The 23,566-nt window shown below is 56.0% G+C and overlaps 10 non-coding genes and 11 pseudogenes across 10 annotated transcripts; all 21 read left to right on the top strand.

Moving 5' to 3' along the window:
• The first annotated feature begins 1,888 nt into the window (after nucleotides 1-1,888).
• Nucleotides 1,889-2,008, top strand: LOC121003015 (annotated as a pseudogene).
• Nucleotides 2,009-2,635: 627 nt separating this feature from the next.
• On the top strand, nucleotides 2,636-2,754 carry LOC121002967. Its single transcript, XR_005779368.1, has one exon. It is a non-coding gene; the product is annotated as a 5S ribosomal RNA (ribosomal RNA).
• A 3,362-nt stretch (nucleotides 2,755-6,116) lies between these two features.
• Nucleotides 6,117-6,236, top strand: LOC121003011 (annotated as a pseudogene).
• Nucleotides 6,237-6,863: 627 nt separating this feature from the next.
• Nucleotides 6,864-6,982, top strand: LOC121002955. The gene has a single exon (XR_005779359.1). It is a non-coding gene; the product is annotated as a 5S ribosomal RNA (ribosomal RNA).
• Nucleotides 6,983-8,003: 1,021 nt separating this feature from the next.
• LOC121003010 lies at nucleotides 8,004-8,123 on the top strand (annotated as a pseudogene).
• Nucleotides 8,124-8,750: 627 nt separating this feature from the next.
• LOC121002944 lies at nucleotides 8,751-8,869 on the top strand. Its single transcript, XR_005779357.1, has one exon. It is a non-coding gene; the product is annotated as a 5S ribosomal RNA (ribosomal RNA).
• A 1,021-nt stretch (nucleotides 8,870-9,890) lies between these two features.
• On the top strand, nucleotides 9,891-10,010 carry LOC121003009 (annotated as a pseudogene).
• A 627-nt stretch (nucleotides 10,011-10,637) lies between these two features.
• LOC121002913 lies at nucleotides 10,638-10,756 on the top strand. Its single transcript, XR_005779349.1, has one exon. It is a non-coding gene; the product is annotated as a 5S ribosomal RNA (ribosomal RNA).
• Nucleotides 10,757-11,777: 1,021 nt separating this feature from the next.
• Nucleotides 11,778-11,897, top strand: LOC121003008 (annotated as a pseudogene).
• Nucleotides 11,898-12,524: 627 nt separating this feature from the next.
• LOC121003023 lies at nucleotides 12,525-12,643 on the top strand. Its single transcript, XR_005779404.1, has one exon. It is a non-coding gene; the product is annotated as a 5S ribosomal RNA (ribosomal RNA).
• Nucleotides 12,644-13,664: 1,021 nt separating this feature from the next.
• Nucleotides 13,665-13,784, top strand: LOC121003006 (annotated as a pseudogene).
• Nucleotides 13,785-14,411: 627 nt separating this feature from the next.
• On the top strand, nucleotides 14,412-14,530 carry LOC121002933. The gene has a single exon (XR_005779355.1). It is a non-coding gene; the product is annotated as a 5S ribosomal RNA (ribosomal RNA).
• A 1,021-nt stretch (nucleotides 14,531-15,551) lies between these two features.
• On the top strand, nucleotides 15,552-15,671 carry LOC121003014 (annotated as a pseudogene).
• Nucleotides 15,672-16,298: 627 nt separating this feature from the next.
• Nucleotides 16,299-16,417, top strand: LOC121002922. The gene has a single exon (XR_005779354.1). It is a non-coding gene; the product is annotated as a 5S ribosomal RNA (ribosomal RNA).
• Nucleotides 16,418-17,438: 1,021 nt separating this feature from the next.
• Nucleotides 17,439-17,558, top strand: LOC121003003 (annotated as a pseudogene).
• Nucleotides 17,559-18,185: 627 nt separating this feature from the next.
• Nucleotides 18,186-18,304, top strand: LOC121003018. The gene has a single exon (XR_005779402.1). It is a non-coding gene; the product is annotated as a 5S ribosomal RNA (ribosomal RNA).
• Nucleotides 18,305-19,325: 1,021 nt separating this feature from the next.
• Nucleotides 19,326-19,445, top strand: LOC121002991 (annotated as a pseudogene).
• A 627-nt stretch (nucleotides 19,446-20,072) lies between these two features.
• Nucleotides 20,073-20,191, top strand: LOC121003007. The gene has a single exon (XR_005779401.1). It is a non-coding gene; the product is annotated as a 5S ribosomal RNA (ribosomal RNA).
• A 1,021-nt stretch (nucleotides 20,192-21,212) lies between these two features.
• On the top strand, nucleotides 21,213-21,332 carry LOC121003013 (annotated as a pseudogene).
• A 627-nt stretch (nucleotides 21,333-21,959) lies between these two features.
• Nucleotides 21,960-22,078, top strand: LOC121003022. Its single transcript, XR_005779403.1, has one exon. It is a non-coding gene; the product is annotated as a 5S ribosomal RNA (ribosomal RNA).
• Nucleotides 22,079-23,099: 1,021 nt separating this feature from the next.
• On the top strand, nucleotides 23,100-23,219 carry LOC121003012 (annotated as a pseudogene).
• The last annotated feature ends 347 nt before the right edge of the window (nucleotides 23,220-23,566 follow it).

Below are 23,566 nucleotides of genomic sequence, written 5' to 3'. Positions count from 1 at the left end.
TGAGGCTGTAACTTGTGGCAACTGGAAACAACAAAACTGGCCAACAGTCTCTCAGTCTTCAAGACCAGTCCACACTGTGGCTCCCAATAGTCCTTTATTTTTGCAAAGGGGCATTTTTAGAGAAGGACGTGCAGGTCCTCCTCGCTGCTGGAGCTGCTGAAGCTCATCAGTGGCAGCTCTTGCTTTTAGTACTTAAAGAGGACCTTTCACCTGTATAAACGATGTTAACTAAGTATGCTGCCATATAGAGCGGCGCCCGGGGATCTCACTGCACTTACTATTATCCCCGGGCGCCGCTCCGTTCTCCCGTTATAGGCTCCGGTACCTTTGCTTCTTAAGTTATAGTAGGCGGGTCTTCCCTTGTCCTGTGGGCGTCTCCTTCTCCTAGGCTGCAGCGCTGGCCAATCGCAGCGCACAGCTCACAGCCTGGGAGAAAAAAAACTCCCAGGCTGTGAGCTGTGCGCTGCGATTGGCCAGCGCTGCAGCCTAGGAGAAGGAGACGCCCACAGGACAAGGGAAGACCCGCCTACTATAACTTAAGAAGCAAAGGTACCGGAGCCTATAACGGGAGAACGGAGCGGCGCCCGGGGATAATAGTAAGTGCAGTGAGATCCCCGGGCGCCGCTCTATATGGCAGCATACTCAGTTAACATCGTTTATACAGGTGAAAGGTTCTCTTTAGGTGTTGCAGCTGCTGTGGTACGCCACTGCCCTCTGGTGGTGTGCTTGGGACTTGGCTGAGCAGTCAGCCTGGAGAATGCGGCTGCAACATGCTGCAAACCGGGATCCCTAGCCGGTGCAGAGGCGGATAGTACCTCCGGCTGAAGGGGTCCTGGCAGACAAACCGAGGGTGCCTGCGGTAGCTTCCAGGGTAGGATATATGGCTGTATCCTGGGGTTGAAGGTCAGGACAGAATTATTTATTTGGCCCACCCGTAGTTTTGGGGGTGCGGCCAGGTCAGGGATGAGGGGCTCTGGTTCTGGCTGGGCCCATTCCCTGAACCGCATCCTGCCGTCTGGTGTCTCCTGTAGACATCTGACCCTCCCTGCAGAGCCTGGGTCTTCCTGCCAGGTCCCTGGGGTAAGTGCAGGGGAAAATGGCTTGGTGAGTAGAGTCACTCCTGCGGCAAAGGGACCTTGCAGGGACCGCATTGGGGTGTACTCTATTTGGTCGCGCACACACAGACTGTAGTGGGCCTGCAGCAAGTAGGGGCGCTTAACAGAGCGACGGCCCACAAAGATCTCTGCTCCAGAGTAGTTGTCCTGGAGGCAGCCCACTCCTCATTGTACGGAGAACCAGAGGACCAGTCGCTAGCTGGGTGAGGGAGCGACCCCATGAAGCCCACCCAAAGGCGCACGGGCGAGAATTGCTTCTGCCCGGAATACCTCTTTTCATTCACCTCCGGACACCTCGCTCCATCCCAACTTGCAGCTCCGCCTTTCAAAGCTGGAATCATTTCTTGGCCTGCGGAAAGCCTGTCCTGAGCGTTTTTACAGACACCTGCTGCTGGGGCGCTACGACGGCAAATCTTTCATGGCTGAAAAGAGACACCTGTCGGCATGGGGAGGGGTGGGGTATGGGGGTGCGAGTCTTAACTCATTGGCCGTTCAGACCCTTCCCTTAATAGGCCAGAGTGGCGCTGTGCCGGAATTCACGGCTCGAAAGCTCCTGACTGTGTTAGGCGTTTTGCCATGCCCCCAACCAGATGTCCCTCGATGCTGGACAGAGGGGAAGGAAGTCCGTCGCTGAAGTCCCGAGGCCGTTGGCCGTTTAGCGCTGGGCCGGCGCTACCTCCTGTTCCTGGCCAGTCCTCGGCTCACCAAGCGTGCGCGCCGCTTCGTCTCCGTGCAAGCTCAAGGAAGGCTGCCTGGGCGACGGGACAGGCGGTGTCTACCGGCCATGCCACCCTGGGTACGCCTGATCTCGTCCGATCTCAGAAACAAAGCAGGGTTGGGCTCGGTCAGTACTTGGATGGGAGACCTCCAGGGAAGAGCGGGTGCTGTAGACCGTCTGCGCTTCCTCGTTTACATTTTTGTCATCTCCCGCTCAGATCGGCCAGCATGGATCGACGCCGCTACGCACAGCGACTTGACGCTTCCCAGAGGAGAAAAACGCAAGAGGCCTCGGGGACGGTTTGGCTGCTAATGGCTTCTCCCCGAGCCTCCCCTGCAGGCCTCCCACCTAGCTCTGGGTCCAGGCTGCCAAGGCCTGATCATAACCTCCCGGTAGCCTGGCATTTGGAAATTAAAGGGTTAAAGGCAGCTGGGCCAGGCTTTGGGGCGGGTGCCTGCCCGTTTATGGCCGGCCAGCAGAAGGAATGTCCCCCTCTGCTAAGGGGAACTGTGTGTAAGAGAGCCATTGAGTGGGTGAGCACATGCAGGCCAGGAGGTGGCCAGAGGTGGGGGGAGTTTCGGCTAAGGCCTTGTAAAGAGGTAGGCAGACGGGAGAGGTGGCTGGCGTGGGACTAGAAGCGGCTAGCTGGGCGCGGGCACTTCCTAGGCGCTCTGCGCTGCAGACAGGCTTTAGGGAGCAAAAAAAGGAAGAGAAAAGAAAGAAGAAAAAGGCCTAGTGTTCAGCCCTGGAAATGCCTGCCAGACTGCAAAGGAGAAGAGCAGCAAGTGAGAGGCTTGCTTCCGCCTACGGCCACACCACCCTGAACACGCCTGATCTTGTCTGATCTCGGAAGCTAAGCAGGGTCGGGCCTGGTTAGTACTTGGATGGGAGACCGCCTGGGAATACCAGGTGCTGTAGGCTTTTTACTTTTGCTTTTGCTTTTCCTCACGTCAACCAGCAGGGGTCACTCTCCTCTATGCCTAGTTTAAATTCACTTTTTCAACCGCTCACTTGCTTCATTGCATTGGCTTTCTCTCTCCTGCTCTTTAACCCTTGCAAAACCCCAGTATGCTTGTTAGCCTCCTGCCCACCACCATTCTTGCTTCTTACTTTTGAGACTAGGATTCACTTCCATAGTACCCATGCCTCCCGCAGGGCTGGAGGCAATCACCGCTAACCTGCAGGCTCATTTACAGCGCCACACCAGCACAACATCCTTGCGGGCAATACGCCCTAGCAAAGAGAAGACTGCTGAAAAAGCAGCTTGCAATCAATCGTTTGCACCCATCTCACCTTCTTCCTTCAAAGGGGCATCCCGGCCAGGCAGACTTATTACAATACAAGACGCCTCCTAGGTATTTTGCACCACGTCCAGAGATATAAGATCCCTACATTGGCTCTTGCTCTCGATGCGGAGAAGGCCTTTGATAGGCTACGCTGGGCCTTTGCCTTCTCAGTACTGGAAACTATGGGGATAACGGGACACATACTCACAGCCATTAAGGCACTGTATAGCAATCCTACGGCTAGGACATTTGTGAATGGTGCCTTATCTGATATATTTGAGCTCACAAATGGGACGCGTCAGGGGTGCCCCCTTTCCCCCCTTATATTTATAATAGCCATGGAGCCACTGGCTCAGGCGATAAGAAGATACAACGACATAACAGGGGTTACTATAGGTGGATGTTCTCATGTCATTTCCCTGTATGCAGATGACGTCTGCTTAACCCTAACCAACCCTCTAGTGTCTCTAAAGGAAGCAATGGCTCAAATTTCCCAATATGGGGTCCTTTCATATTACCACTTGAATGCCTCCAAAACGCAGGCCTTGCCTTTTAATATGCCGGGTCACCAGGTAGGAACTTTGCACAACTTATGGAAGTTTGACTGGAGATTGGATAGCATTAAGTATCTAGGAGTGAATGTGTCCTCATCCCAAAGCCTGCTGTATACCCAGAATTATGAGGCTTTATTGCAATCCACGGAAAGGGAACTCTCGGATTTTGCCAAATATGACACCTCGTGGTTGGGGAAGATTGCCGCGTTCAAAATGTTTGTCCTGCCCAAGTTCTTATACTTGTACCGCACCCTACCAATTTCCATCCCTGATAAATTTTTCTCTAAAGCACACTCATTGTTATCTAAATATATATGGAACGGGAAGCATCCTAGGATAGCTCGAGAAATAATGATAAGGGAACGCAATAGGGGGGGCCTAGCATTACCTGATTTGAAAATGTATTACATTACTTCGCTAGTCTCCATGTTAAAGGGGTGGACTAAACCCTCTCAAGATCTACCATGGGTCCAGCTTGAGGCTTCCCAGGCTGCTCCGTATTCCTTGGAGGGTCTGTTAAACCTGCCATTTTGGACAATACCCACTCCCACACAGTTAGGCCCGGTGGTATCAGCATCCTTGAAGGCGTGGTCCAGGTATCACGCCCTAGCAGACGCAGATAGTCCCCCTACAATTGCTTCTCTCCCCTTTTCAACTATATGCGCATTGCTTCCCCAAACAGATCTGTCGCTTTGGGCGTCAGCGGGTATACTAACTGTAGGAGATTTATTGGTGCAAGAGGTGTTGCAACCATTTCAGTGGATCAGGGACAAGTTCTCTATTCCTAACCAAGAGTTCTTCAAGTATCTCCAGCTTCGTCACTTTCTGCAGGGCCTGCGGCCATCCGGAGTAAAAGTGGACAGATTGGCTAGGTTGTATCTTACCAGTGGTCTGAAAGGCCTGAAATCCCTTTACAATACCATTCTTCACTCAGAGTCCTTTAAACGTTCGCATTTGATGGTGGCGTGGGAGAAGGACATGAATCTGTCTATTTCTGAAACGGAATGGCTGCAGGCCCTCGGAATGATACACAAACATTTAAAGTGCGTATCCCATGTGGAATCTGCTATTAAGACGGTTCTACGGTGGTATTATACCCCGGATAAACTAGCAATAATGTATGACTCGGTCTCAGATAGATGTTGGAGAGGCTGCGGGGGTAGAGGTACTTTGTACCACATTTTGTGGCAATGCCCTGAGATACAAGCATATTGGTCGCAATGTAAAGGGTTATTGGCTGAACTTATGCCACGGGGAGTGGTTTGGTCACCGCAAATGGTCTTACTATTAATAGGTCTTGACGCTTTACCGGTCCGCTTAAGGGCCATTCACTGTATCTTTTGTGTAACAGCGAAGCTACTATTGTTACGAAAGTGGAAGTCCCAAGATATACCAGATATAGCTGAATTGACAGCTGCAATTAACACTTCTTATACGTATGAGAGAATTATAGCTATGGGAGGAGCGGGGTATAGTAAATTCCTCCTAAATTGGAAACCATGGGCAGACTCTAGTTACAGTGTCCAATTTTAACATTACGGACGAGATATAGGGAGACCCCTTTGCAAGCAGGCGAGCCTGCAATTGTCTTGGGCTGGGAAAGGTTTGTTGGAAGTTGGGAAGGTTGGCCATTGGCTTCGGAAATAGTAGACTTAGGTAGCCACTTACTCCTAATCAATGCTAACTTCGCTGATAACAGGCATTTATTGTATTAAAGTGATGCATTATATTGTTTGCCAATCGGGAATGCCCGAGGCTTTTATGTTCCTTTATACCGTGTTAAACTTAATAAAAAATTATTGAATCAAAAAAGGGGCATCCCGGCCAGAAGCAGTTATCGCCACCCACTGGACAGATGATAACTGCTAGCTGGGTGAGGGAGCGACCCCTGGGAGCCCACCCAAAGGCGCACGGGCGAGAATTGCTTCTGCCCGGAATACCCCTTTTCATTCACCTCCGGACACCTCGCTCCATCCCAACTTGCAGCTCCGCCTTTCAAAGCTGGAATCATTTCTTGGCCTGCGGAAAGCCTGTCCTGAGCGTTTTTACAGACACCTGCTGCTGGGGCGCTACGACGGCAAATCTTTCATGGCTGAAAAGAGACACCTGTCGGCATGAGGAGGGGTGGGGTATGGGGGGGCGGGTCTTAACCCATTGGCCGTTCAGACCCTTCCCTTAATAGGCCAGAGTGGCGCTGTGCCGGAATTCACGGCTCGAAAGCTCCTGACTGTGTTAGGCGTTTTGCCATGCTCCCAACCAGATGTCCCTCGATGCTGGACAGAGGGGAAGGAAGTCCGTCGCTGAAGTCCCGAGGGCGTTGGCCGTTTAGCGCTGGGCCGGCGCTACCTCCTGTTCCTGGCCAGTCCTCGGCTCACCAAGCGTGCGCGCCGCTTCGTCTCCGTGCAAGCTCAAGGAAGGCTGCCTGGGCGACGGGACAGGCGGTGTCTACCGGCCATGCCACCCTGGGTACGCCTGATCTCGTCCGATCTCAGAAGCAAAGCAGGGTTGGGCTCGGTCAGTACTTGGATGGGAGACCTCCAGGGAAGAGCGGGTGCTGTAGACCGTCTGCGCTTCCTCGTTTACATTTTTGTCATCTCCCGCTCAGATCGGCCAGCATGGATCGACGCCGCTACGCACAGCGACTTGACGCTTCCCAGAGGAGAAAAACGCAAGAGGCCTCGGGGACGGTTTGGCTGCTAATGGCTTCTCCCCGAGCCTCCCCTGCAGGCCTCCCACCTAGCTCTGGGTCCAGGCTACCAAGACCTGATCATAACCTCCCGGTAGCCTGGCATTTGGAAATTAAAGGGTTAAAGGCAGCTGGGCCAGGCTTTGGGGCGGGTGCCTGCCCGTTTATGGCCGGCCAGCAGAAGGAATGTCCCCCTCTGCTAAGGGGAACTGTGTGTAAGAGAGCCATTGAGTGGGTGAGCACATGCAGGCCAGGAGGTGGCCAGAGGTGGGGGGAGTTTCGGCTAAGGCCTTGTAAAGAGGTAGGCAGACGGGAGAGGTGGCTGGCGTGGGACTAGAAGCGGCTAGCTGGGCGCGGGCACTTCCTAGGCGCTCTGCGCTGCAGACAGGCTTTAGGGAGCAAAAAAAGGAAGAGAAAAGAAAGAAGAAAAAGGCCTAGTGTTCAGCCCTGGAAATGCCTGCCAGACTGCAAAGGAGAAGAGCAGCAAGTGAGAGGCTTGCTTCCGCCTACGGCCACACCACCCTGAACACGCCTGATCTCGTCTGATCTCGGAAGCTAAGCAGGGGCGGGCCTGGTTAGTACTTGGATGGGAGACCGCCTGGGAATACCAGGTGCTGTAGGCTTTTTACTTTTGCTTTTGCTTTTCCTCACGTCAACCAGCAGGGGTCACTCTCCTCTATGCCTAGTTTAAATTCACTTTTTCAACCGCTCACTTGCTTCATTGCATTGGCTTTCTCTCTCCTGCTCTTTAACCCTTGCAAAACCCCAGTATGCTTGTTAGCCTCCTGCCCACCACCATTCTTGCTTCTTACTTTTGAGACTAGGATTCACTTCCATAGTACCCATGCCTCCCGCAGGGCTGGAGGCAATCACCGCTAACCTGCAGGCTCATTTACAGCGCCACACCAGCACAACATCCTTGCGGGCAATACGCCCTAGCAAAGAGAAGACTGCTGAAAAAGCAGCTTGCTTGCAATCAATCGTTTGCACCCATCTCACCTTCTTCCTTCAAAGGGGCATCCCGGCCAGAAGCAGTTATCGCCACCCACTGGACAGATGATAACTGCTAGCTGGGTGAGGGAGCGACCCCTGGGAGCCCACCCAAAGGCGCACGGGCGAGAATTGCTTCTGCCCGGAATACCCCTTTTCATTCACCTCCGGACACCTGGCTCCATCCCAACTTGCAGCTCCGCCTTTCAAAGCTGGAATCATTTCTTGGCCTGCGGAAAGCCTGTCCTGAGCGTTTTTACAGACACCTGCTGCTGGGGCGCTACGACGGCAAATCTTTCATGGCTGAAAAGAGACACCTGTCGGCATGAGGAGGGGTGGGGTATGGGGGGGCGGGTCTTAACCCATTGGCCGTTCAGACCCTTCCCTTAATAGGCCAGAGTGGCGCTGTGCCGGAATTCACGGCTCGAAAGCTCCTGACTGTGTTAGGCGTTTTGCCATGCCCCCAACCAGATGTCCCTCGATGCTGGACAGAGGGGAAGGAAGTCCGTCGCTGAAGTCCCGAGGGCGTTGGCCGTTTAGCGCTGGGCCGGCGCTACCTCCTGTTCCTGGCCAGTCCTCGGCTCACCAAGCGTGCGCGCCGCTTCGTCTCCGTGCAAGCTCAAGGAAGGCTGCCTGGGCGACGGGACAGGCGGTGTCTACCGGCCATGCCACCCTGGGTACGCCTGATCTCGTCCGATCTCAGAAGCAAAGCAGGGTTGGGCTCGGTCAGTACTTGGATGGGAGACCTCCAGGGAAGAGCGGGTGCTGTAGACCGTCTGCGCTTCCTCGTTTACATTTTTGTCATCTCCCGCTCAGATCGGCCAGCATGGATCGACGCCGCTACGCACAGCGACTTGACGCTTCCCAGAGGAGAAAAACGCAAGAGGCCTCGGGGACGGTTTGGCTGCTAATGGCTTCTCCCCGAGCCTCCCCTGCAGGCCTCCCACCTAGCTCTGGGTCCAGGCTGCCAAGGCCTGATCATAACCTCCCGGTAGCCTGGCATTTGGAAATTAAAGGGTTAAAGGCAGCTGGGCCAGGCTTTGGGGCGGGTGCCTGCCCGTTTATGGCCGGCCAGCAGAAGGAATGTCCCCCTCTGCTAAGGGGAACTGTGTGTAAGAGAGCCATTGAGTGGGTGAGCACATGCAGGCCAGGAGGTGGCCAGAGGTGGGGGGAGTTTCGGCTAAGGCCTTGTAAAGAGGTAGGCAGACGGGAGAGGTGGCTGGCGTGGGACTAGAAGCGGCTAGCTGGGCGCGGGCACTTCCTAGGCGCTCTGCGCTGCAGACAGGCTTTAGGGAGCAAAAAAAGTAAGAGAAAAGAAAGAAGAAAAAGGCCTAGTGTTCAGCCCTGGAAATGCCTGCCAGACTGCAAAGGAGAAGAGCAGCAAGTGAGAGGCTTGCTTCCGCCTACGGCCACACCACCCTGAACACGCCTGATCTCGTCTGATCTCGGAAGCTAAGCAGGGGCGGGCCTGGTTAGTACTTGGATGGGAGACCGCCTGGGAATACCAGGTGCTGTAGGCTTTTTACTTTTGCTTTTGCTTTTCCTCACGTCAACCAGCAGGGGTCACTCTCCTCTATGCCTAGTTTAAATTCACTTTTTCAACCGCTCACTTGCTTCATTGCATTGGCTTTCTCTCTCCTGCTCTTTAACCCTTGCAAAACCCCAGTATGCTTGTTAGCCTCCTGCCCACCACCATTCTTGCTTCTTACTTTTGAGACTAGGATTCACTTCCATAGTACCCATGCCTCCCGCAGGGCTGGAGGCAATCACCGCTAACCTGCAGGCTCATTTACAGCGCCACACCAGCACAACATCCTTGCGGGCAATACGCCCTAGCAAAGAGAAGACTGCTGAAAAAGCAGCTTGCTTGCAATCAATCGTTTGCACCCATCTCACCTTCTTCCTTCAAAGGGGCATCCCGGCCAGAAGCAGTTATCGCCACCCACTGGACAGATGATAACTGCTAGCTGGGTGAGGGAGCGACCCCTGGGAGCCCACCCAAAGGCGCACGGGCGAGAATTGCTTCTGCCCGGAATACCCCTTTTCATTCACCTCCGGACACCTCGCTCCATCCCAACTTGCAGCTCCGCCTTTCAAAGCTGGAATCATTTCTTGGCCTGCGGAAAGCCTGTCCTGAGCGTTTTTACAGACACCTGCTGCTGGGGCGCTACGACGGCAAATCTTTCATGGCTGAAAAGAGACACCTGTCGGCATGAGGAGGGGTGGGGTATGGGGGGGCGGGTCTTAACCCATTGGCCGTTCAGACCCTTCCCTTAATAGGCCAGAGTGGCGCTGTGCCGGAATTCACGTCTCGAAAGCTCCTGACTGTGTTAGGCGTTTTGCCATGCCCCCAACCAGATGTCCCTCGATGCTGGACAGAGGGGAAGGAAGTCCGTCGCTGAAGTCCCGAGGGCGTTGGCCGTTTAGCGCTGGGCCGGCGCTACCTCCTGTTCCTGGCCAGTCCTCGGCTCACCAAGCGTGCGCGCCGCTTCGTCTCCGTGCAAGCTCAAGGAAGGCTGCCTGGGCGACGGGACAGGCGGTGTCTACCGGCCATGCCACCCTGGGTACGCCTGATCTCGTCCGATCTCAGAAGCAAAGCAGGGTTGGGCTCGGTCAGTACTTGGATGGGAGACCTCCAGGGAAGAGCGGGTGCTGTAGACCGTCTGCGCTTCCTCGCTTACATTTTTGTCATCTCCCGCTCAGATCGGCCAGCATGGATCGACGCCGCTACGCACAGCGACTTGACGCTTCCCAGAGGAGAAAAACGCAAGAGGCCTCGGGGACGGTTTGGCTGCTAATGGCTTCTCCCCGAGCCTCCCCTGCAGGCCTCCCACCTAGCTCTGGGTCCAGGCTACCAAGACCTGATCATAACCTCCCGGTAGCCTGGCATTTGGAAATTAAAGGGTTAAAGGCAGTTGGGCCAGGCTTTGGGGCGGGTGCCTGCCCGTTTATGGCCGGCCAGCAGAAGGAATGTCCCCCTCTGCTAAGGGGAACTGTGTGTAAGAGAGCCATTGAGTGGGTGAGCACATGCAGGCCAGGAGGTGGCCAGAGGTGGGGGGAGTTTCGGCTAAGGCCTTGTAAAGAGGTAGGCAGACGGGAGAGGTGGCTGGCGTGGGACTAGAAGCGGCTAGCTGGGCGCGGGCACTTCCTAGGCGCTCTGCGCTGCAGACAGGCTTTAGGGAGCAAAAAAAGGAAGAGAAAAGAAAGAAGAAAAAGGCCTAGTGTTCAGCCCTGGAAATGCCTGCCAGACTGCAAAGGAGAAGAGCAGCAAGTGAGAGGCTTGCTTCCGCCTACGGCCACACCACCCTGAACACGCCCGATCTCGTCTGATCTCGGAAGCTAAGCAGGGGCGGGCCTGGTTAGTACTTGGATGGGAGACCGCCTGGGAATACCAGGTGCTGTAGGCTTTTTACTTTTGCTTTTGCTTTTCCTCACGTCAACCAGCAGGGGTCACTCTCGTCTATGCCTAGTTTAAATTCACTTTTTCAACCGCTCACTTGCTTCATTGCATTGGCTTTCTCTCTCCTGCTCTTTAACCCTTGCAAAACCCCAGTATGCTTGTTAGCCTCCTGCCCACCACCATTCTTGCTTCTTACTTTTGAGACTAGGATTCACTTCCATAGTACCCATGCCTCCCGCAGGGCTGGAGGCAATCACCGCTAACCTGCAGGCTCATTTACAGCGCCACACCAGCACAACATCCTTGCGGGCAATACGCCCTAGCAAAGAGAAGACTGCTGAAAAAGCAGCTTGCTTGCAATCAATCGTTTGCACCCATCTCACCTTCTTCCTTCAAAGGGGCATCCCGGCCAGAAGCAGTTATCGCCACCCACTGGACAGATGATAACTGCTAGCTGGGTGAGGGAGCGACCCCTGGGAGCCCACCCAAAGGCGCACGGGCGAGAATTGCTTCTGCCCGGAATACCCCTTTTCATTCACCTCCGGACACCTCGCTCCATCCCAACTTGCAGCTCCGCCTTTCAAAGCTGGAATCATTTCTTGGCCTGCGGAAAGCCTGTCCTGAGCGTTTTTACAGACACCTGCTGCTGGGGCGCTACGACGGCAAATCTTTCATGGCTGAAAAGAGACACCTGTCGGCATGAGGAGGGGTGGGGTATGGGGGGGCGGGTCTTAACCCATTGGCCGTTCAGACCCTTCCCTTAATAGGCCAGAGTGGCGCTGTGCCGGAATTCACGGCTCGAAAGCTCCTGACTGTGTTAGGCGTTTTGCCATGCCCCCAACCAGATGTCCCTCGATGCTGGACAGAGGGGAAGGAAGTCCGTCGCTGAAGTCCCGAGGGCGTTGGCCGTTTAGCGCTGGGCCGGCGCTACCTCCTGTTCCTGGCCAGTCCTCGGCTCACCAAGTGTGCGCGCCGCTTCGTCTCCGTGCAAGCTCAAGGAAGGCTGCCTGGGCGACGGGACAGGCGGTGTCTACCGGCCATGCCACCCTGGGTACGCCTGATCTCGTCCGATCTCAGAAGCAAAGCAGGGTTGGGCTCGGTCAGTACTTGGATGGGAGACCTCCAGGGAAGAGCGGGTGCTGTAGACCGTCTGCGCTTCCTCGTTTACATTTTTGTCATCTCCCGCTCAGATCGGCCAGCATGGATCGACGCCGCTACGCACAGCGACTTGACGCTTCCCAGAGGAGAAAAACGCAAGAGGCCTCGGGGATGGTTTGGCTGCTAATGGCTTCTCCCCGAGCCTCCCCTGCAGGCCTCCCACCTAGCTCTGGGTCCAGGCTGCCAAGGCCTGATCATAACCTCCCGGTAGCCTGGCATTTGGAAATTAAAGGGTTAAAGGCAGCTGGGCCAGGCTTTGGGGCGGGTGCCTGCCCGTTTATGGCCGGCCAGCAGAAGGAATGTCCCCCTCTGCTAAGGGGAACTGTGTGTAAGAGAGCCATTGAGTGGGTGAGCACATGCAGGCCAGGAGGTGGCCAGAGGTGGGGGGAGTTTCGGCTAAGGCCTTGTAAAGAGGTAGGCAGACGGGAGAGGTGGCTGGCGTGGGACTAGAAGCGGCTAGCTGGGCGCGGGCACTTCCTAGGCGCTCTGCGCTGCAGACAGGCTTTAGGGAGCAAAAAAAGTAAGAGAAAAGAAAGAAGAAAAAGGCCTAGTGTTCAGCCCTGGAAATGCCTGCCAGACTGCAAAGGAGAAGAGCAGCAAGTGAGAGGCTTGCTTCCGCCTACGGCCACACCACCCTGAACACGCCCGATCTCGTCTGATCTCGGAAGCTAAGCAGGGGCGGGCCTGGTTAGTACTTGGATGGGAGACCGCCTGGGAATACCAGGTGCTGTAGGCTTTTTACTTTTGCTTTTGCTTTTCCTCACGTCAACCAGCAGGGGTCACTCTCCTCTATGCCTAGTTTAAATTCACTTTTTCAACCGCTCACTTGCTTCATTGCATTGGCTTTCTCTCTCCTGCTCTTTAACCCTTGCAAAACCCCAGTATGCTTGTTAGCCTCCTGCCCACCACCATTCTTGCTTCTTACTTTTGAGACTAGGATTCACTTCCATAGTACCCATGCCTCCCGCAGGGCTGGAGGCAATCACCGCTAACCTGCAGGCTCATTTACAGCGCCACACCAGCACAACATCCTTGCGGGCAATACGCCCTAGCAAAGAGAAGACTGCTGAAAAAGCAGCTTGCTTGCAATCAATCGTTTGCACCCATCTCACCTTCTTCCTTCAAAGGGGCATCCCGGCCAGAAGCAGTTATCGCCACCCACTGGACAGATGATAACTGCTAGCTGGGTGAGGGAGCGACCCCTGGGAGCCCACCCAAAGGCGCACGGGCGAGAATTGCTTCTGCCCGGAATACCCCTTTTCATTCACCTCCGGACACCTCGCTCCATCCCAACTTGCAGCTCCGCCTTTCAAAGCTGGAATCATTTCTTGGCCTGCGGAAAGCCTGTCCTGAGCGTTTTTACAGACACCTGCTGCTGGGGCGCTACGACGGCAAATCTTTCATGGCTGAAAAGAGACACCTGTCGGCATGGGGAGGGGTGGGGTATGGGGGGGCGGGTCTTAACCCATTGGCCGTTCAGACCCTTCCCTTAATAGGCCAGAGTGGCGCTGTGCCGGAATTCACGTCTCGAAAGCTCCTGACTGTGTTAGGCGTTTTGCCATGCCCCCAACCAGATGTCCCTCGATGCTGGACAGAGGGGAAGGAAGTCCGTCGCTGAAGTCCCGAGGGCGTTGGCCGTTTAGCGCTGGGCCGGCGCTACCTCCTGTTCCTGGCCAGTCCTCGGCTCACCAAGCGTGCGCGCCGCTTCGTCTCCGTGCAAGCTCAAGGAAGGCTGCCTGGGCGACGGGACAGGCGGTGTCTACCGGCCATGCCACCCTGGGTACGCCTGATCTCGTCCGATCTCAGAAGCAAAGCAGGGTTGGGCTCGGTCAGTACTTGGATGGGAGACCTCCAGGGAAGAGCGGGTGCTGTAGACCGTCTGCGCTTCCTCGTTTACATTTTTGTCATCTCCCGCTCAGATCGGCCAGCATGGATCGACGCCGCTACGCACAGCGACTTGACGCTTCCCAGAGGAGAAAAACGCAAGAGGCCTCGGGGACGGTTTGGCTGCTAATGGCTTCTCCCCGAGCCTCCCCTGCAGGCCTCCCACCTAGCTCTGGGTCCAGGCTACCAAGACCTGATCATAACCTCCCGGTAGCCTGGCATTTGGAAATTAAGGGGTTAAAGGCAGTTGGGCCAGGCTTTGGGGCGGGTGCCTGCCCGTTTATGGCCGGCCAGCAGAAGGAATGTCCCCCTCTGCTAAGGGGAACTGTGTGTAAGAGAGCCATTGAGTGGGTGAGCACATGCAGGCCAGGAGGTGGCCAGAGGTGGGGGGAGTTTCGGCTAAGGCCTTGTAAAGAGGTAGGCAGACGGGAGAGGTGGCTGGCGTGGGACTAGAAGCGGCTAGCTGGGCGCGGGCACTTCCTAGGCGCTCTGCGCTGCAGACAGGCTTTAGGGAGCAAAAAAAGTAAGAGAAAAGAAAGAAGAAAAAGGCCTAGTGTTCAGCCCTGGAAATGCCTGCCAGACTGCAAAGGAGAAGAGCAGCAAGTGAGAGGCTTGCTTCCGCCTACGGCCACACCACCCTGAACACGCCTGATCTCGTCTGATCTCGGAAGCTAAGCAGGGGCGGGCCTGGTTAGTACTTGGATGGGAGACCGCCTGGGAATACCAGGTGCTGTAGGCTTTTTACTTTTGCTTTTGCTTTTCCTCACGTCAACCAGCAGGGGTCACTCTCCTCTATGCCTAGTTTAAATTCACTTTTTCAACCGCTCACTTGCTTCATTGCATTGGCTTTCTCTCTCCTGCTCTTTAACCCTTGCAAAACCCCAGTATGCTTGTTAGCCTCCTGCCCACCACCATTCTTGCTTCTTACTTTTGAGACTAGGATTCACTTCCATAGTACCCATGCCTCCCGCAGGACTGGAGGCAATCACCGCTAACCTGCAGGCTCATTTACAGCGCCACACCAGCACAACATCCTTGCGGGCAATACGCCCTAGCAAAGAGAAGACTGCTGAAAAAGCAGCTTGCTTGCAATCAATCGTTTGCACCCATCTCACCTTCTTCCTTCAAAGGGGCATCCCGGCCAGAAGCAGTTATCGCCACCCACTGGACAGATGATAACTGCTAGCTGGGTGAGGGAGCGACCCCTGGGAGCCCACCCAAAGGCGCACGGGCGAGAATTGCTTCTGCCCGGAATACCCCTTTTCATTCACCTCCGGACACCTCGCTCCATCCCAACTTGCAGCTCCGCCTTTCAAAGCTGGAATCATTTCTTGGCCTGCGGAAAGCCTGTCCTGAGCGTTTTTACAGACACCTGCTGCTGGGGCGCTACGACGGCAAATCTTTCATGGCTGAAAAGAGACACCTGTCGGCATGAGGAGGGGTGGGGTATGGGGGGGCGGGTCTTAACCCATTGGCCGTTCAGACCCTTCCCTTAATAGGCCAGAGTGGCGCTGTGCCGGAATTCACGGCTCGAAAGCTCCTGACTGTGTTAGGCGTTTTGCCATGCCCCCAACCAGATGTCCCTCGATGCTGGACAGAGGGGAAGGAAGTCCGTCGCTGAAGTCCCGAGGGCGTTGGCCGTTTAGCGCTGGGCCGGCGCTACCTCCTGTTCCTGGCCAGTCCTCGGCTCACCAAGCGTGCGCGCCGCTTCGTCTCCGTGCAAGCTCAAGGAAGGCTGCCTGGGCGACGGGACAGGCGGTGTCTACTGGCCATGCCACCCTGGGTACGCCTGCTCTCGTCCGATCTCAGAAGCAAAGCAGGGTTGGGCTTGGTCAGTACTTGGATGGGAGACCTCCAGGGAAGAGCAGGTGCTGTAGACCGTCTGCGCTTCCTCGTTTACATTTTTGTCATCTCCCGCTCAGATCGGCCAGCATGGATCGACGCCGCTACGCACAGCGACTTGACGCTTCCCAGAGGAGAAAAACGCAAGAGGCCTCGGGGACGGTTTGGCTGCTAATGGCTTCTCCCCGAGCCTCCCCTACAGGCCTCCCACTTAGCTCTGGGTCCAGGCTGCCAAGGCCTGATCATAACCTCCCGGTAGCCTGGCATTTGGAAATTAAAGGGTTAAAGGCAGCTGGGCCAGGCTTTGGGGCGGGTGCCTGCCCGTTTATGGCCGGCCAGCAGAAGGAATGTCCCCCTCTGCTAAGGGGAACTGTGTGTAAGAGAGCCATTGAATGGGTGAGCACATGCAGGCCAGGAGGTGGCCAGAGGTGGGGGGAGTTTCGGCTAAGGCCTTGTAAAGAGGTAGGCAGACGGGAGAGGTGGCTGGCGTGGGACTAGAAGCGGCTAGCTGGGCGCGGGCACTTCCTAGGCGCTCTGCGCTGCAGACAGGCTTTAGGGAGCAAAAAAAGTAAGAGAAAAGAAAGAAGAAAAAGGCCTAGTGTTCAGCCCTGGAAATGCCTGCCAGACTGCAAAGGAGAAGAGCAGCAAGTGAGAGGCTTGCTTCCGCCTACGGCCACACCACCCTGAACACGCCTGATCTCGTCTGATCTCGGAAGCTAAGCAGGGGCGGGCCTGGTTAGTACTTGGATGGGAGACCGCCTGGGAATACCAGGTGCTGTAGGCTTTTTACTTTTGCTTTTGCTTTTCCTCACGTCAACCAGCAGGGGTCACTCTCCTCTATGCCTAGTTTAAATTCACTTTTTCAACCGCTCACTTGCTTCATTGCATTGGCTTTCTCTCTCCTGCTCTTTAACCCTTGCAAAACCCCAGTATGCTTGTTAGCCTCCTGCCCACCACCATTCTTGCTTCTTACTTTTGAGACTAGGATTCACTTCCATAGTACCCATGCCTCCCGCAGGGCTGGAGGCAATCACCGCTAACCTGCAGGCTCATTTACAGCGCCACACCAGCACAACATCCTTGCGGGCAATACGCCCTAGCAAAGAGAAGACTGCTGAAAAAGCAGCTTGCTTGCAATCAATCGTTTGCACCCATCTCACCTTCTTCCTTCAAAGGGGCATCCCGGCCAGAAGCAGTTATCGCCACCCACTGGACAGATGATAACTGCTAGCTGGGTGAGGGAGCGACCCCTGGGAGCCCACCCAAAGGCGCACGGGCGAGAATTGCTTCTGCCCGGAATACCCCTTTTCATTCACCTCCGGACACCTCGCTCCATCCCAACTTGCAGCTCCGCCTTTCAAAGCTGGAATCATTTCTTGGCCTGCGGAAAGCCTGTCCTGAGCGTTTTTACAGACACCTGCTGCTGGGGCGCTACGACGGCAAATCTTTCATGGCTGAAAAGAGACACCTGTCGGCATGAGGAGGGGTGGGGTATGGGGGGGCGGGTCTTAACCCATTGGCCGTTCAGACCCTTCCCTTAATAGGCCAGAGTGGCGCTGTGCCGGAATTCACGGCTCGAAAGCTCCTGACTGTGTTAGGCGTTTTGCCATGCCCCCAACCAGATGTCCCTCGATGCTGGACAGAGGGGAAGGAAGTCCGTCGCTGAAGTCCCGAGGGCGTTGGCCGTTTAGCGCTGGGCCGGCGCTACCTCCTGTTCCTGGCCAGTCCTCGGCTCACCAAGCGTGCGCGCCGCTTCGTCTCCGTGCAAGCTCAAGGAAGGCTGCCTGGGCGACGGGACAGGCGGTGTCTACCGGCCATGCCACCCTGGGTACGCCTGATCTCGTCCGATCTCAGAAGCAAAGCAGGGTTGGGCTCGGTCAGTACTTGGATGGGAGACCTCCAGGGAAGAGCGGGTGCTGTAGACCGTCTGCGCTTCCTCGTTTACATTTTTGTCATCTCCCGCTCAGATCGGCCAGCATGGATCGACGCCGCTACGCACAGCGACTTGACGCTTCCCAGAGGAGAAAAACGCAAGAGGCCTCGGGGACGGTTTGGCTGCTAATGGCTTCTCCCCGAGCCTCCCCTGCAGGCCTCCCACCTAGCTCTGGGTCCAGGCTGCCAAGGCCTGATCATAACCTCCCGGTAGCCTGGCATTTGGAAATTAAAGGGTTAAAGGCAGCTGGGCCAGGCTTTGGGGCGGGTGCCTGCCCGTTTATGGCCGGCCAGCAGAAGGAATGTCCCCCTCTGCTAAGGGGAACTGTGTGTAAGAGAGCCATTGAGTGGGTGAGCACATGCAGGCCAGGAGGTGGCCAGAGGTGGGGGGAGTTTCGGCTAAGGCCTTGTAAAGAGGTAGGCAGACGGGAGAGGTGGCTGGCGTGGGACTAGAAGCGGCTAGCTGGGCGCGGGCACTTCCTAGGCGCTCTGCGCTGCAGACAGGCTTTAGGGAGCAAAAAAAGGAAGAGAAAAGAAAGAAGAAAAAGGCCTAGTGTTCAGCCCTGGAAATGCCTGCCAGACTGCAAAGGAGAAGAGCAGCAAGTGAGAGGCTTGCTTCCGCCTACGGCCACACCACCCTGAACACGCCCGATCTCGTCTGATCTCGGAAGCTAAGCAGGGTCGGGCCTGGTTAGTACTTGGATGGGAGACCGCCTGGGAATACCAGGTGCTGTAGGCTTTTTACTTTTGCTTTTGCTTTTCCTCACGTCAACCAGCAGGGGTCACTCTCCTCTATGCCTAGTTTAAATTCACTTTTTCAACCGCTCACTTGCTTCATTGCATTGGCTTTCTCTCTCCTGCTCTTTAACCCTTGCAAAACCCCAGTATGCTTGTTAGCCTCCTGCCCACCACCATTCTTGCTTCTTACTTTTGAGACTAGGATTCACTTCCATAGTACCCATGCCTCCCGCAGGGCTGGAGGCAATCACCGCTAACCTGCAGGCTCATTTACAGCGCCACACCAGCACAACATCCTTGCGGGCAATACGCCCTAGCAAAGAGAAGACTGCTGAAAAAGCAGCTTGCTTGCAATCAATCGTTTGCACCCATCTCACCTTCTTCCTTCAAAGGGGCATCCCGGCCAGAAGCAGTTATCGCCACCCACTGGACAGATGATAACTGCTAGCTGGGTGAGGGAGCGACCCCTGGGAGCCCACCCAAAGGCGCACGGGCGAGAATTGCTTCTGCCCGGAATACCCCTTTTCATTCACCTCCGGACACCTCGCTCCATCCCAACTTGCAGCTCCGCCTTTCAAAGCTGGAATCATTTCTTGGCCTGCGGAAAGCCTGTCCTGAGCGTTTTTACAGACACCTGCTGCTGGGGCGCTACGACGGCAAATCTTTCATGGCTGAAAAGAGACACCTGTCGGCATGAGGAGGGGTGGGGTATGGGGGGGCGGGTCTTAACCCATTGGCCGTTCAGACCCTTCCCTTAATAGGCCAGAGTGGCGCTGTGCCGGAATTCACGGCTCGAAAGCTCCTGACTGTGTTAGGCGTTTTGCCATGCCCCCAACCAGATGTCCCTCGATGCTGGACAGAGGGGAAGGAAGTCCGTCGCTGAAGTCCCGAGGGCGTTGGCCGTTTAGCGCTGGGCCGGCGCTACCTCCTGTTCCTGGCCAGTCCTCGGCTCACCAAGCGTGCGCGCCGCTTCGTCTCCGTGCAAGCTCAAGGAAGGCTGCCTGGGCGACGGGACAGGCGGTGTCTACCGGCCATGCCACCCTGGGTACGCCTGATCTCGTCCGATCTCAGAAGCAAAGCAGGGTTGGGCTCGGTCAGTACTTGGATGGGAGACCTCCAGGGAAGAGCGGGTGCTGTAGACCGTCTGCGCTTCCTCGCTTACATTTTTGTCATCTCCCGCTCAGATCGGCCAGCATGGATCGACGCCGCTACGCACAGCGACTTGACGCTTCCCAGAGGAGAAAAACGCAAGAGGCCTCGGGGACGGTTTGGCTGCTAATGGCTTCTCCCCGAGCCTCCCCTGCAGGCCTCCCACCTAGCTCTGGGTCCAGGCTGCCAAGGCCTGATCATAACCTCCCGGTAGCCTGGCATTTGGAAATTAAAGGGTTAAAGGCAGCTGGGCCAGGCTTTGGGGCGGGTGCCTGCCCGTTTATGGCCGGCCAGCAGAAGGAATGTCCCCCTCTGCTAAGGGGAACTGTGTGTAAGAGAGCCATTGAGTGGGTGAGCACATGCAGGCCAGGAGGTGGCCAGAGGTGGGGGGAGTTTCGGCTAAGGCCTTGTAAAGAGGTAGGCAGACGGGAGAGGTGGCTGGCGTGGGACTAGAAGCGGCTAGCTGGGCGCGGGCACTTCCTAGGCGCTCTGCGCTGCAGACAGGCTTTAGGGAGCAAAAAAAGGAAGAGAAAAGAAAGAAGAAAAAGGCCTAGTGTTCAGCCCTGGAAATGCCTGCCAGACTGCAAAGGAGAAGAGCAGCAAGTGAGAGGCTTGCTTCCGCCTACGGCCACACCACCCTGAACACGCCCGATCTCGTCTGATCTCGGAAGCTAAGCAGGGTCGGGCCTGGTTAGTACTTGGATGGGAGACCGCCTGGGAATACCAGGTGCTGTAGGCTTTTTACTTTTGCTTTTGCTTTTCCTCACGTCAACCAGCAGGGGTCACTCTCCTCTATGCCTAGTTTAAATTCACTTTTTCAACCGCTCACTTGCTTCATTGCATTGGCTTTCTCTCTCCTGCTCTTTAACCCTTGCAAAACCCCAGTATGCTTGTTAGCCTCCTGCCCACCACCATTCTTGCTTCTTACTTTTGAGACTAGGATTCACTTCCATAGTACCCATGCCTCCCGCAGGGCTGGAGGCAATCACCGCTAACCTGCAGGCTCATTTACAGCGCCACACCAGCACAACATCCTTGCGGGCAATACGCCCTAGCAAAGAGAAGACTGCTGAAAAAGCAGCTTGCTTGCAATCAATCGTTTGCACCCATCTCACCTTCTTCCTTCAAAGGGGCATCCCGGCCAGAAGCAGTTATCGCCACCCACTGGACAGATGATAACTGCTAGCTGGGTGAGGGAGCGACCCCTGGGAGCCCACCCAAAGGCGCACGGGCGAGAATTGCTTCTGCCCGGAATACCCCTTTTCATTCACCTCCGGACACCTGGCTCCATCCCAACTTGCAGCTCCGCCTTTCAAAGCTGGAATCATTTCTTGGCCTGCGGAAAGCCTGTCCTGAGCGTTTTTACAGACACCTGCTGCTGGGGCGCTACGACGGCAAATCTTTCATGGCTGAAAAGAGACACCTGTCGGCATGGGGAGGGGTGGGGTATGGGGGGGCGGGTCTTAACCCATTGGCCGTTCAGACCCTTCCCTTAATAGGCCAGAGTGGCGCTGTGCCGGAATTCACGGCTCGAAAGCTCCTGACTGTGTTAGGCGTTTTGCCATGCCCCCAACCAGATGTCCCTCGATGCTGGACAGAGGGGAAGGAAGTCCGTCGCTGAAGTCCCGAGGGCGTTGGCCGTTTAGCGCTGGGCCGGCGCTACCTCCTGTTCCTGGCCAGTCCTCGGCTCACCAAGCGTGCGCGCCGCTTCGTCTCCGTGCAAGCTCAAGGAAGGCTGCCTGGGCGACGGGACAGGCGGTGTCTACTGGCCATGCCACCCTGGGTACGCCTGATCTCGTCCGATCTCAGAAGCAAAGCAGGGTTGGGCTCGGTCAGTACTTGGATGGGAGACCTCCAGGGAAGAGCGGGTGCTGTAGACCGTCTGCGCTTCCTCGTTTACATTTTTGTCATCTCCCGCTCAGATCGGCCAGCATGGATCGACGCCGCTACGCACAGCGACTTGACGCTTCCCAGAGGAGAAAAACGCAAGAGGCCTCGGGGACGGTTTGGCTGCTAATGGCTTCTCCCCGAGCCTCCCCTGCAGGCCTCCCACCTAGCTCTGGGTCCAGGCTGCCAAGGCCTGATCATAACCTCCCGGTAGCCTGGCATTTGGAAATTAAAGGGTTAAAGGCAGCTGGGCCAGGCTTTGGGGCGGGTGCCTGCCCGTTTATGGCCGGCCAGCAGAAGGAATGTCCCCCTCTGCTAAGGGGAACTGTGTGTAAGAGAGCCATTGAGTGGGTGAGCACATGCAGGCCAGGAGGTGGCCAGAGGTGGGGGGAGTTTCGGCTAAGGCCTTGTAAAGAGGTAGGCAGACGGGAGAGGTGGCTGGCGTGGGACTAGAAGCGGCTAGCTGGGCGCGGGCACTTCCTAGGCGCTCTGCGCTGCAGACAGGCTTTAGGGAGCAAAAAAAGGAAGAGAAAAGAAAGAAGAAAAAGGCCTAGTGTTCAGCCCTGGAAATGCCTGCCAGACTGCAAAGGAGAAGAGCAGCAAGTGAGAGGCTTGCTTCCGCCTACGGCCACACCACCCTGAACACGCCCGATCTCGTCTGATCTCGGAAGCTAAGCAGGGGCGGGCCTGGTTAGTACTTGGATGGGAGACCGCCTGGGAATACCAGGTGCTGTAGGCTTTTTACTTTTGCTTTTGCTTTTCCTCACGTCAACCAGCAGGGGTCACTCTCCTCTATGCCTAGTTTAAATTCACTTTTTCAACCGCTCACTTGCTTCATTGCATTGGCTTTCTCTCTCCTGCTCTTTAACCCTTGCAAAACCCCAGTATGCTTGTTAGCCTCCTGCCCACCACCATTCTTGCTTCTTACTTTTGAGACTAGGATTCACTTCCATAGTACCCATGCCTCCCGCAGGGCTGGAGGCAATCACCGCTAACCTGCAGGCTCATTTACAGCGCCACACCAGCACAACATCCTTGCGGGCAATACGCCCTAGCAAAGAGAAGACTGCTGAAAAAGCAGCTTGCTTGCAATCAATCGTTTGCACCCATCTCACCTTCTTCCTTCAAAGGGGCATCCCGGCCAGAAGCAGTTATCGCCACCCACTGGACAGATGATAACTGCTAGCTGGGTGAGGGAGCGACCCCTGGGAGCCCACCCAAAGGCGCACGGGCGAGAATTGCTTCTGCCCGGAATACCCCTTTTCATTCACCTCCGGACACCTCGCTCCATCCCAACTTGCAGCTCCGCCTTTCAAAGCTGGAATCATTTCTTGGCCTGCGGAAAGCCTGTCCTGAGCGTTTTTACAGACACCTGCTGCTGGGGCGCTACGACGGCAAATCTTTCATGGCTGAAAAGAGACACCTGTCGGCATGGGGGGGGGTGGGGTATGGGGGGGCGGGTCTTAACCCATTGGCCGTTCAGACCCTTCCCTTAATAGGCCAGAGTGGCGCTGTGCCGGAATTCACGGCTCGAAAGCTCCTGACTGTGTTAGGCGTTTTGCCATGCCCCCAACCAGATGTCCCTCGATGCTGGACAGAGGGGAAGGAAGTCCGTCGCTGAAGTCCCGAGGGCGTTGGCCGTTTAGCGCTGGGCCGGCGCTACCTCCTGTTCCTGGCCAGTCCTCGGCTCACCAAGCGTGCGCGCCGCTTCGTCTCCGTGCAAGCTCAAGGAAGGCTGCCTGGGCGACGGGACAGGCGGTGTCTACTGGCCATGCCACCCTGGGTACGCCTGATCTCGTCCGATCTCAGAAGCAAAGCAGGGTTGGGCTCGGTCAGTACTTGGATGGGAGACCTCCAGGGAAGAGCGGGTGCTGTAGACCGTCTGCGCTTCCTCGTTTACATTTTTGTCATCTCCCGCTCAGATCGGCCAGCATGGATCGACGCCGCTACGCACAGCGACTTGACGCTTCCCAGAGGAGAAAAACGCAAGAGGCCTCGGGGACGGTTTGGCTGCTAATGGCTTCTCCCCGAGCCTCCCCTGCAGGCCTCCCACCTATCTCTGGGTCCAGGCTGCCAAGGCCTGATCATAAACCTCCCGGTAGCCTGGCATTTGGAAATTAAAGGGTTTAAAGGCAGCTGGGCCAGGCTTTGGGGCGGGTGCCTGCCCGTTTATGGCCGGCCAGCAGAAGGAATGTCCCCCTCTGCTAAGGGGAACTGTGTGTAAGAG

Source organism: Bufo bufo, chromosome 5, assembly GCF_905171765.1.
Source record: "Bufo bufo chromosome 5, aBufBuf1.1, whole genome shotgun sequence".
Classification (NCBI taxonomy): domain Eukaryota; kingdom Metazoa; phylum Chordata; class Amphibia; order Anura; family Bufonidae; genus Bufo; species Bufo bufo.
Note: the sequence above shows the minus strand (reverse complement) of the source record. Positions and strands in the feature narration are given on the sequence as shown.